This window comes from Melitaea cinxia, chromosome 29 (genome assembly GCF_905220565.1).
Source record: "Melitaea cinxia chromosome 29, ilMelCinx1.1, whole genome shotgun sequence".
In the NCBI taxonomy this organism is placed as follows: domain Eukaryota; kingdom Metazoa; phylum Arthropoda; class Insecta; order Lepidoptera; family Nymphalidae; genus Melitaea; species Melitaea cinxia.
In genome coordinates, this window is record NC_059422.1 from 4012058 (window position 1) to 4025520 (window position 13463).

A 13463-nucleotide genomic window follows, 5' to 3' on the forward strand; every position below is an offset into this window, starting at 1 on the left:
TAAGACAAATTTCTCCATAACATTTGACGGTCTGCCACAATAATCATAGCAGCTGGCTCATTCTTGTCGTGGGTTCGATTCCCATTTACGCCAATTTTTTGTACATGCCATACAGATGTCTTACATGGTCTGTTCGTATGTTTGTTTGACTTTATTTTAATAGAGGTTATTTGACTGGGAAAAAAAATATTTATTCGACTATAAGCATATAAGATTAACCATAATATTGATACGGACTGTACCTTTATCAAAAAGAGATAAAATGAATCATGATACATGGTATTGAGATCGTGATGCATTTAGCGTTAAGATTTATGAAGTACGCGATATTGAATATTATTTAATATATTAAGTAGAATACATATCTTTGATGTTTTGACAGATATTTGTGACATTATATTATTTATTCAAAGAATTTGCTCAAAAGTTTTAGACCTATGAATACAAATTCCAATTATTATCTTTTAGATACTAAAATATATCTAACTATACAGATAATAATCGTTTTTGCTCCCAAACGAAAAAAACCGACTTCAATTACATCGACAAATAATACAACGTAAGTAGACGAAAAAAATTAACAAACACACTAGTCGTCACTACCGGTTTTCGAGGTTTTCCCTCATTATCAAAATCGGTTTATAAACGACGAAGTTATATACGGTCGAATTGAGTAACCTCCTTCTTTTTTGAAGTCGATTAAAAAACCTAGGATGACTTGACGACTGACTAAAAAAAAAGTTATACAATTCATAATATGCAAATTTCTTTAACATCTCGGGTAAAAAGCCTGTAGTAACCTGCTAATCCACTAATCCACACCGAAGAAGCGAAGTGAGTTCCAATATTAAAAAAGAAAAAAGCCTTAGTCGAGGTAGTAAAACGTTTTCAATTTGGTTAAGTAAAATAATATTAAAGAAATAATTAGGACGTCTTGACTGTTGTAAAAAATTCTGAAAAAAAAAAAACATCAAAGTAAATCGACCTTATAAGAAGTGAGGATTTATCAAAGAAATCATTACAAGCGCGAGGGCTATTTAAAAAAGTCCGTAAACGTCTCTGTAAGAGATTTAGACAACAAAGGAAATGGGATGAGGGCGGGGCTCACACACGATCCCTAGCCTAAGGCTGTGACCTACTTCGCATAGCTAGAGCCACTCCGAGATTTAAAACTAAATCTTGAATGATAAAAAAGTGATTCATAATCATTCAAAAAGACCGGACGTGAAAAAAAGTTGGTTTTGAAAAGATTACAAGAATTCAATGGGATTTCATAAAAAAGTTCATTACTGCTTGGTTTTATAAATGTATATTTTTATACATACTGATGACTGTCATAGCAATTTTTATTTGCATTTATCTGGTATACATTGGTATAAATTGGTATAGTGTTACATATTTAATTTAATTAAATTTAAATTCGTATTTATTTGTTACAAATTAGTTTAAAATGTCCAGTGTTTAGAAACGATAATTATAATTACTAAATTTATAATTATTTTTATAATTGAATTTATAATTAAGTAGGGAAATTCAGTTTAAGCTTATTTCTGATTACAATTTATGAAATTTAATAAATAGAATAATAAATAATGAAAATTATTTATTGAAATGTTAACGCTCTTTCCAAGAAAAAGTACAACAAGTTTTAACATTAACAAGCATATTTAAGTAAATTGTTATTTGTATGTATAAATAGAGGCCCATTTCGATTTTCCTTGCGTTCCAAGACTTGTCACATATCTAATAGTTAGCTTAATATACTTCGCTTTTTATTTTGTCTATTACCTTCCGAAAAAAGTCTTAAGATCCTTCAATTTTAATAATAATAATATAACGTAAATGTTACATTTCAGAATAATTGAAAAATTCTCACAATATTATTGATGGTTATTGAACTTTTCGAATATAAGTATTTTCAAAACTATTACTAGGCTATTGTATTCACTTACTATAATATGTAAACTTATGTATATGCCGTAGTAATTGCAGCTGGTAGGTTATATTGACAGTATTCCCTAAGCAAATATTTGGATTAACCATACGGATATCGGTCGTGATCCGGGTATATTTGTGCATTGTGTTTTTAACCGGCACTTTAGGGGACTTTTGACTATGACAGATTTACTAAGCCTATATTTATGTTTTTTTTTTCATAAAATCAGCAGTTTTAGTCACATTTGCAGTCACGGATCCTCTTCTTAGGATCTTAGCGTGAATATTTATAGTCTGTAATCTTAGGGATTATTTGTAGTGTGTAATTATAGATTTTAAGGAAATGAAATATTTTTAAATCGAAAATTATAATTGTTTGCATGCAAACGAAAAAAAAATCGACAAGTAATAGAACGTAGGTAGACGAAAAACAGTCAAGTAAATACGCGTTATCAAAGATTACTTAAAAAGTAGTCATCACAACTCGATTATAGTTAATCTTAACCTCAAGACAAGCGTTAGCTTTCGATTAAAACAAGAAGTATCAAAATCGGTAGATCCAGTAAAAAGTTATGAGGTTATAAGTATGTCGACGAAAAAATATTAAAGTAAATACACATTATTAGATATAACTCAAAAATTACTACAGATATCTATTAAATTTAAATAGGACCACATAACAAGTATTACCTTTCCATTAAAAAAAAAAAAAGGAATCGTCGACATCGGTCCAATCAGTAAAAAGTTCTGGTAACATACATAAAAAATACAGTCGAATTGAAAACCTCATTTTTTGAAGTCAGTTAAAAAATTGATCACAATTTTAATGGGTCACACACTTTAGATTTTGTTATAGCTTAATATACATTTGTGTACCTCATTATAAATTACGAATGCTATATATCTAAGACCAGCCTTCCGCTCGCGGCTTCGCTAATGTACACTGTGTATGTTTAATGTATGTTACAAGATTCGGCTGTACCCTTTTCTCCCGTTTAATTTATTAGCCTATGTCACTTAGTGGTTACGTAGCATTCTCCTATCAAAAGAATTTTCAAAATCGGTCTAGGGGTTTTTGTGATTATCTTTTACAAAATATCGTTAATCATTATAATATTAGTATTGAGAACCACGTTTAAATATTTCAATATTAAGTTTTCAATATGTCGGAATATAAACACTTAATTTCAATTGGAGTATACTTAAATATTACTTTTATTTAACAAACGACTGTGTACCTTAAAGATTAGTTATTAAACATCATAATTGCTCAAGATAACCATCAACAGCCGCTCTGGTGTAGTGGTGTGAGTAGTCGTCTAAAACACCGACGGTTTGCGGGTTCGATTCCCTCTCGGACTGGATATTTGTATATTTCCTTGCGGTTTGGATGTCTATCCTTTTGGATCTCTCCACCGTGCATCGGAGAGCAAGTTAAGCCATCGGTCACGGTTATTATCATAAATACCTGACAGTGATCGTTACGTATGGTATAGGAACATAGCCGCCAACCTGCAGTGGGGCAGAGTGATGGAGTAAGCTCAAATCCTTCATTCCTACATGAAGGAAGAGGCCTATGCCCAGCAGTGGGATGTTACAGGCTGAATCGTGAAACATCATAATAGGTTGACATCAAACGAAGTCTAAAGACTTTGTAAGGACCATTTCTCCTTAAACGTTTCCAATATAAAAACTGATTTAACTACTTTGAACACGTAGAGAAAAATTTTCGAAATGTGTTTCATAGTATTTTAATCTATTCTGCTATTGAAATAGAGGTGAAAACCGCGTGAAATTTTGGTGGTGGGGTACGTATTGCATTCTTTGTTTTAGTATACGAGGGTTCGCAATAAAAACTTTTTTGTATCAAATCGGTTTTGGATTTAAGATGTTAAGGAATTCCGTCTATAGTAAATGTTTCTGAAATTTGGCTGGTTGTAAGTTACGAAACTATCGGTTACCGTTAAAGCTACTCGTATCTGACGAGTGTCAATATCCAACAGATAAAAGTTTATGATGTCGTTTTCTTTTTCACAACTGTTTTAATTTATTTATGGGATACTTAAAGAATATGATATGGCTGGTATAAAACTTAGGCATCATGTATAAACTTATGGCATACAATCTATGACCTACGCATAAGATCATGCCATAAAACCTTTTTAATTACTAACCTTTGTCAATGCAGAACTAAAAAGTGTTGGTGATCTCAAATATAAAAAAACTACTTTTTAAATTAAGTAATAGTATCGTAAAATTAATTTTGTCATATAAATTAACAATTTTAACATAAAGAACGATTCTACGACCTTTCTTAGTCACCATATTATCTGGGACAAGGCTGTAATATCGGAGCTGAGAGGTGCATTATTGTAATTTTTGCTTATTCGTATTTAATTTGTCCATTAGCTGTCATTGTTTGTCATTGTTAATGTGTGCTGATCTAATTATATATTTCGTTGAAATAATCTTTTGGTTTTTAATTATTCTAACGACAGGTTAATGCAAGACACTAAGGCATTGGCCAACATATATTTTGTTGTTTTTTTTTTTAATATACTCATAATTATTACCGCGTAATTATAATTAATACCTAACACGACTAGTAAAAAATTAGCTATAAACCGCTACTTTGTTTTTGTGGATGAATTGTAATATTATTTTGACGGAAATAAAAATTTGTACGAAAATATATTGATATTAATAAGGTTTTACTTAAAAATTGACTAGTAAAAGTCTTACTGAAAAAGTAGGTACATAACATTGGAATTTAGCCAGAAAAACAGACATCTATAATAAGAGACATTTTTTTTCTTCTTCAAATAAACGCTTTACTCTTTTTTTTACACTCAACGGTTCCAGTAGGATTTACTTTCATGTCGGGTTTCCGGAAACACGCAGAATACACATACAAAAACTCACAGACAACTACAAACACCTATATGGCCAGGACACATGTCTGTCGTGAGCGAGGATCGAACCCGCGACCGCCAGTGCAACAGCCAGTGCTGTGAAATTGTTGCCCAATGAGTTAAGTAAGAGGTTGTCATTTTGATATTATAAAACTGACTATAATTTTATTATTCATAGAGATTGATTCATAGACTTGATTTAGACAAGTATTAACAATATATATTCTAGTTAAACAGATAATAAAAATGTTATTTAGGACTATAAGTCAAATATAATGTTATATAAACGAACTATATTATTTGATAATATATTACTATTAAGCGTAAAATCCGATTCGAAATACATTAACATACATTTTTTACTCCCAATAACTATTATTCAAATGTAACGCCGAAACTTTTACTCGTAGCGCCAGAAACGCGCGTCGTTCAAAAAAACATTTACAATTATCATCTGCCATAACGGATGAATCAGCATTTAAAATAAAAGCCGAATTATTCATGGACGGCATCAGATATCACATGTAAGGAACATGAAGTTCGACATTCCATACCGGTCGGGTAATAGCACCTCAGCTCGTCGGAAAGTAGTAAAAAATGATGAGCCCGGCGGGCAACGCGACAAGTTTAAGATGATAGCGAAACTGAGGCCAACGTTTGCGTGAACGGGCACAATTTAACGTGATCGTATTGTAACCATAGGCTCACAAGTCTCGTTAAGTAGGTATAACTATAAAGCGATGAGGCCGTTCACAAGGCGCGGTTGTGAATGCAATTATTTTATACTATTTCTAAGTCTAACTTATCCGCCATGATGGATGAGGAGTCTTAACTTCCTTTTTTTTTTATTAAAAAGGCATAATACAAGATGCACTCTACCTACATAACGCTATCTTCAAGTGATGTAATTGTTATCTTATATAAAGTGTAATACAGTTTAATCAACATAAGTATGAATGAAAGATAATAATGTTGACCTTGTTTTACATACTGAGGTTTTACGAAACCGTTTTCTATTGTTTACTTAAATTTTCTGTGTAAATATTCTAATCAATTACATATTACAAAGATACTATAATAAAACAAACAATTGATCACAGAACATATTTGTTCTGTGATCAATTGTTTGTTGACCTAATAACTTAATCAATTAATTGCGGTATTAACTCAAATAGATTAAAAACTAAGTAAGTAATCTATGTATTGGTTACTATTATGAATCTTGTAAGCCTTGTAAATCGAAGTAGTGGCATGATTTAAACAATTCATTATACTTTACATTAACGAGGTCGTTTACCGTATGTGGCAAGACTAATTCACCAGGTAATAAAAAAAAAAACACAAAGATATATATCTCTTATCCTTATCTGTGTCAAAAATACATACCAAAATAAACAAAAATATTTTAAAAGTGAATAATTCATACATCGGTGACATAATGTCGAACAGCATAAAGTTTGTACTTATGTATGTTACATGTTTAGCACCTGGCATTCTATTTATAGCGATGGGGAAAGCGAATCGCTTCGATAGTTACAACTAACACGATATAATGATAAATGAATTCGGTTTACCTCGAGCGGAGACGATGGTCGGCGACTACCTTACAGACTTTTGATTATACTACGAATAACTTTCGCACGCCTATTTGCTATTCAGCGATTACAAAGAACTTCGGCGAGCTAACAGTTCAGACCGCACACCGTTAAAGCAGCTAGCATTTGAAACGTCAAAGTGTACGAATTAAGAACGCGATGGCCGCTAGCCGCCACTAAAATTATTGATTTAGCAGCGTTACAAAACAACAAAAGATATAAAACGGGCCGGCTGCACACCCCCGCGCGGACCGAATCGATCAGAATGATAATTGTCGCGCACAAAGACTGGTGACTACTCACCTAGACAGACGGAATGCACACACCTAAAACAACAACACACAGAATTATGTCAACAACGTTCGGTCGCACGGTGCACGTCACTTTTGTCACAATTCGAGCACTTTATCGATTGTTTTTATTATTATAAACGGTTAATTAGTGCGAATTAAGAGCGATTTGTGTCGGAGACGCGAGCGATTCGACGACCGCTAGCAAGATGGCTCCGCGTATGCCGCGCGGCGACCGGCCCCCCGCGCCGCGTACGTGCAATGAAAGATAGGTGGCCGGTACACGCGCCCACGGGGGAGCGCCGATCCGTCCGGGGATAATTCATCTCAACATTCTCAATTCTCGCAACGCATTCATGCACGATCTTATTGCGCTCTAGCTGTACTACATACTATTAGAATATTAAAATACATTGCTTGACATAAGTATATCATACAATAATTGATACATTTTTAACAATAGCTTATGTATGTCAAACGGCGTACTAGGTTAACGTGTTGTACTTATCGCTAACAATAATATACATATAAGTATCCAAATATTATTGAATTAAAACTACGCACGCTTCACTTGGGGAGTAAGCTGGTGAATGCGTGACGAGAGCGTTGCGAAAAGTGTGATCGGGCGAGGCGAACGAAAATTGAGAGGGAGATATAAGGTATATGGAGTTAGAGAAGTTTTACTTCAGTCGTGTGGTCTATAAAGCACACTCGTATTGATCTACGATACTTGTCGCTTAAAATATAAATTCTATAATTAAAAAAGTATAGATTTCATTTATTCAAGAAATTAAATAGATAATTCATTATAAAATCGTATAAATAAGTAACAAAGATGCCGGTAAAATATCTCGAGACGCGTCTTGCGATGCGGTCGCCTCGTGAACCACATCTTTCCCTTCACACCGAGCCCGTGCGATCGCCCCCCGCCTCAACCGACCTCTTATATACTGCTCTCTTTACAACAAAAAAAAACACCAATTTCCCAAATTCCCGAGCGGACCGAGCGCTCTCTCGCTCGTGGCGAACCTAAGATGGCCGACGGCTTCCATTTTGATCGCAGATTACGGCCGTCGCGTCCCCCGATTGTTCAAAGCCTAAACGACACCGCGTCCTTACATTATCGCTCTCTTTATAAACATGCGGCACATGATTTTAGGCTAATTTTTCCCGTTCGACGCAACGGTGGTACCGTCGACGGTCATACGTTAGTCGGGAGCCGATGCGGTTATTTGTATCGATTGAAAAGTCGGCGAAAGAAAGTAACCGATAAATGGACGATTTAAAATGTTCCCCGATGCTTTTGTCTCTTTCGTTGTTTGAGTTGTACCTGCGACACGAGTAATAAAACAACTACGGACCTAGCCGGCCGATCTGGCTTCGGAATGGGTAAACTTACACAGGCGAAAATGCATGTGTGTGTGTACTATTTCTCTATAAAACGATATCGGTGTGATTGCGACTAGATAGATTTTGTGTAGCGTTGATTTTCAAACCGTTAATGTTAGGCGTTTATTATCGGACAAAGTATTCAATTATGAGAAACTCGTTCTATATTTGAATAGTTTGTTTTTTTATTCGAATTATTATAATCTGTATCTTGAATAATACATGAAGTAATAATTACTCTATATTTTTAGTTTTTATTCATTATTGCACTAGCAAATATTTATTTTATACATATAAAAATATTATTAAATCAAATCAGCAGTTATAAACGTGCTTCAAGGTTTGGTCCTAAAATATTAGTGTTTGAAGAAACAATTCTTTAGATTTGCAATAATAGTAGAGATGCTTACTGTACCATACAAACACTTAAGATTTTTTTTAGATTCTGGAGATTACTCTCAAAGACACAAACTTGCAAAAAGAGGTCTCTCTCTTTTTAGGGTCCCGTACAAAGAATGCTAACAAACACATCGCAAAGATTCTACGGTATATGTGTTTGCTTAGATTATTTTAACACGATATTTGTGTGTTTAATTTTATTGAGCTAAATATATGTAATTGTGTTTGCTAGCAAACGAAAAAAAAAAAACGACTTCAATTACATCGACAAGCACTACAACGTAAGCTGCTGACGAAAAAAATTAACAAACGCACTAGTCGTCACCACGATTTTCGAGGATTCCCCTCGATTTCTCTGGGATTCCATCATCACATCCTGGTTTACTTATCATTGCACCACCCTTGGGAGACCTCCTTTCCAACAAATAAAGAATTATTAAAATTGGTTCATAAACGACGAAGTTATCCCCGAACAAACATAATTTATATATACAGTCGAATCGAGAAACCTCCTCCTTATTTAAAGTCGGTTAGTAATCGATAAATCAGAATAACGAAATGAAATAAAAGTGGTCTCTACAAAGTTCGTGTTTTTAGCACCTTTAAAAATAGCAATTCTTTATTTTATTGGGGTAAATACGTAATAGGGAAATCAATAAACAATTAAATTATCGTTAATAATAACAATGGCCCACAAATATATTTTTCATTGTTTGTATTTCATTTTTACGATTTTTTGTGATTTTTAGAGGTTTTATAAATAATAATATCTTTTAGGGTTCCGTACATTCAGATCTTTATAGGTTAATGCTTGATGTGACAAATGAACATAAAGACATACATGAGTGAGCGTTTAGTTCGTGCATTGTTGTTAATTCGCGTTAAATCTAGTCAGTAAATTTTAAAATTAGGAACACAAATAAATAATCTGTGACCTAAATCTGAATCTATGACCTATATAAATTGGGCTGTTACCTAACACACTGACTTTAATTTATCTACCTTAGGAATAGACGACGGTGTTGTGTGGTGTTGGTGGATAATATTTGGATGGAGCTTGACTAGTCCGTTGGCGCAATTTGTAATGGCCCTGCTTTCTGTTCTGCGGGATGCGGGTTCGATTCCCGCCGAGTCTGGGTCTAATACTTGTGTTTATATATTTACTAGCTATGATACCCGGCTTCGCTCGGAAGTTGATATGAGATTACGTGGTAGTTGAAATAAAAAAATAAACTATGACGTAAAAAGTGAAAAAAAAATTATAGAAAAAATTTTCTCATTATTTACACTACTTGTTTATAAACAACATTTTTCATTTTATTGTCCGGGGTATATATATATATATATATAAAATTTTTCGAATTTCCTACTCTTGAGCAAGCTACATATAGCTGACCGTGAGAGAAGCAGGATTCTTTGAGGTTGATGCCACAATATTTTAAAGTTTGTCCTTACGCTTTGAATATATTTTCTTTCTCACACCTTCTAGAATGTTCTCGACATTATCGCCCGCCATAACAATAGGTTCTGCAGCTGTAGCATACGTAAATTTAAAATCTTAAATTTTAAAATGTTTTCAGAGAACTAATATGAATAACTAAAATTATGTCGCTTTAATTCGAAAATATAAGTTAGTTACTGCTGTATAAATACATAAAATTTAATAAATTTTATTATGGTAACAAATGTAATTTAAGACTTTATTGAAATTGGAATTTTAAATTTCGTGCCATTACTACACATGCTGCAACTGCTCGCAGCGCCTTTCGAAATGCAACACAAATAAGGGTGTGTGGGTCTTCCTGACAGGCCCGAGGGTCTGTCTGGGTAAGGGCCTCGAGGTTACCCTCTTTACCCGGGCTTTCTTCGGGGTCACATCCTTTCGGCCCTATTGGGCCAGGGTCTCAATGCCCTTGGAGTCTTCGCCTTTATTATTTTCTCATCTTTCGTCCGTCGGTCAGTTCTGATCTAAATCTGGGTCTCTCCCTTAGTCTGGCTATGTCGGGATGTCCTCCCCCGCGTCGTCAGGATCGTCACCACCACTGTCCACGCTGGGTCGGCTCGGTGGTGGTTGCAGGAGCTCGCGAGGTAGAGGACGCCCTTCCGGCGGTCTCGCATGTAGTGGGGCAATCCCGTGGAGGTGTACGCACGCACCCCTGTCCGCGCGGGCGAACATGGCGCAATGTTGCGGACGCACTCCTCCACGGTGGGCGTCCTGGTGTCTCGATGAAGCACGTCATTCTTGACGTACCACGGAGCTCCTGCAATCAGGCGCAGGCAGCGGTTCTGCTGGACTTGCAATCTTCTGGCCTGGTACGCCGAGCAGAGCGCGTATCAGGCCGGGGCCGCATACGTCAGGCGCGAGCGGACGTAAGCACCGTAGACCATCAGCTTGGTTCTGAGGGGCAGTCTTGATGTCCAGACGGAGTGAAATTTCCGGGCAGCCGCTGCATGGCTCACCGCACGATTGACAGTAGGAACAATGCGTAGCCTCCGGTCGATCTGGTACACATACCCACATACCTAACTGAGGTCTTCCCACTCTACGTTCTGACCTCGGAGCTTGGGCTGGCGCAGCGGCCTGGAGCCGCCGGTGAGTAAAGCGGCCGTCTTCCCAACGTTGACGACCATCCTCCACCTGTCCAGCCACTCCGGTAGTAAGTCCAGCAGACGCTGCATTCTGTTGGTGGCGACGATCTGGTGATACGACGATGCAAAGCATCGATACGCATACAAGGCCAACAGCACGTCCTCCTCACCCCTCACGCAAGTGATTGCGGAGGGTGGGGATGTCGTCCGTGTACGCCGCGTAGAGCCGCGGCAACAGACAGCTGCCTTGGGGTACTCCAGCTCGGATTGGGCGTGGCTGGGAATCCACCCCGTCCACCGAGATAAAGAAGCTCCGGCCTTCAAAGAACGACGCTACCACTCGCACATACGCGGGCGGTGCTGTCGTGGCAATCAGCTTGGCCAGGAGCCCGGCGTGCCATACACGGTCGAAGGCCTTCTCCATGTCGAGAAAGACCCCGACCGTGCAGTGCCGGTTATTGAGCTCAATGGCCAAGTGGCTAAGAACCCTCGCCAGCTGGAGCGACGTCGAGTGCCTGCTGCGAAAGCCGAACTGCTCCTACACAAATAATCGTTGTTCCGAATGAAGTTCAAATACTCGACAACAGATGGCGCCACTACACTTAATGTCCAAGTTGAAGGGTTGGAAAAGCCCTTATATCTTTAAAAACACGCCCTTTAGGTTAAAACGGGAAATTTCTTGTTCGAGGGGGGATAAAGGGCTATCACACTATATAAGTCCCTTTATCGTGCCGGGACTCCTTTTTAAGTTTTATCGGCACGCACATTTTATGAACTTAGTTTTATTATATATAATGATAATGATATTTGTATTATTTCTATGTATATTTATCAAAAAATATATAGTTAAAAGTTAAAACAGTCGGCTGTTACCTGTTACACAAGCTTTAAGTTGCTTACTAAAGGAACAGACGACCGTGTGTGTATGTTCTAAGATATATATATTTTTTATTTATTTATAGAGGTTTACTTTTAGATGGAAATTAGATTATACATAATATGTATTTTTAATTACAGTCTGCAACACAAGACCTTACGGTGCATAATTCTAAGATGGACATTCGGGTGAGAGTAGGAATTTCACCATTGCTATGTCAACTCGATGCATTAGGATGTATTTGACTCAAAATGCAGTTGAATTTTTTTACCACAAACGATGGTTTCTAGCCTCCTGGCACGCTTCTGGATGAGGTCTAGGCATGAATCTCTGTAAAAGTCTCTCAGACGTTTCGGAAAGGTAAGAAGATAGACCGCGAATGGCGGTTGCGGGTTCGATCCCCGCACATGACAAACATTTGTATTGGCCATACAGGTGTTTTCCGTGGTCTGGGTGTTTGTGCAGTCCTTGTGGGTCTCCCCACCGTGCCTCGGAGAGCACGTTGCCGTCGGTTCCGGTTGTTATCATATACACCTGATAGCGATCGTTACTCATAGTAGGAAATATATCCGCCAACCCGCATTGGAGCAGCGTGGTGGATTAAGCTCTGATCCTTCTCCTACATGGGAAAGAGGCCTATGCCCAGTAGTGGGATATTAGCGAAGAGAAGTGATTTATTTATTTACACTTTATTGTACACTTTTATGAACATAAATAAATAGATAAGTGGAAATTTTGTGTTTTAGTCACGATCGATTATTTTAATGTATTACTTAATTACTTACTATACAGTTATAAAATAAAACAAATAAATAAACTTTATTATATAATATAATATAATAAATAAATCTTTAACACACACTCAGACACGGTCATCTGCTCCCAAAGTTTCTCGCAAACAAAAAATATATAAAATTTAGAATAGGTTTCTACTTTGATCCACCTCACATTCAAAAACTTTTGAAATAAAAAAAAAAAAAAACAAAAATAGTTAATTTATCTGTAAAGATACACATTACATAGAAGGAACAGTGATTCCCACACTAGGCAATGCCTGTGTCGTGGGATTCAACAACACAAATAGATAATTACCAGCCGTAGTGCGGCTTAAGAAGGTAATATGTATATTTATAACTAACTAACTAATGATAAACTGAATTACAATACAATATATTTAATTTGCACGTGAATTGGACGCACGTAATTGCACGTAAAACATACCGAGTAGCTATTGTGAGCCAGAACTAGAACTATATTGGTAGCAATTACAGAAATCTCAACCTAAAAGTTGCAAATAAAGACAATTTGCAATGTTTTTTTTTTATGTCACTATGTCGGCAAACAAGCGTACGGCTCACCTGATGGTAAGCGATTACCGTAGCTTATAGACACCTGCAACACCAGAAGCATCGTAAGCGCGTTGCCGACCCAATCCCCAATCCCCCCAGGAGCTCTGGTCACCTTACTCACCAACAGG

The 13463-nt window shown here is 36.5% G+C and overlaps 1 protein-coding gene across 1 annotated transcript in view; it reads right to left on the bottom strand.

Moving 5' to 3' along the window:
- LOC123667743 (bromodomain adjacent to zinc finger domain protein 2B-like) overlaps positions 1-6989 on the bottom strand; it is a 114212-nt gene extending 107223 nt beyond the window's left edge. Inside the window, exon 1 of the mRNA XM_045601583.1 lies at positions 6746-6989. The gene's annotated coding sequence lies outside the window, so the exon portion shown is untranslated. The remainder of the gene's footprint in view (positions 1-6745) is intronic.
- Between the last annotated feature and the right edge of the window lie 6474 nt (positions 6990-13463).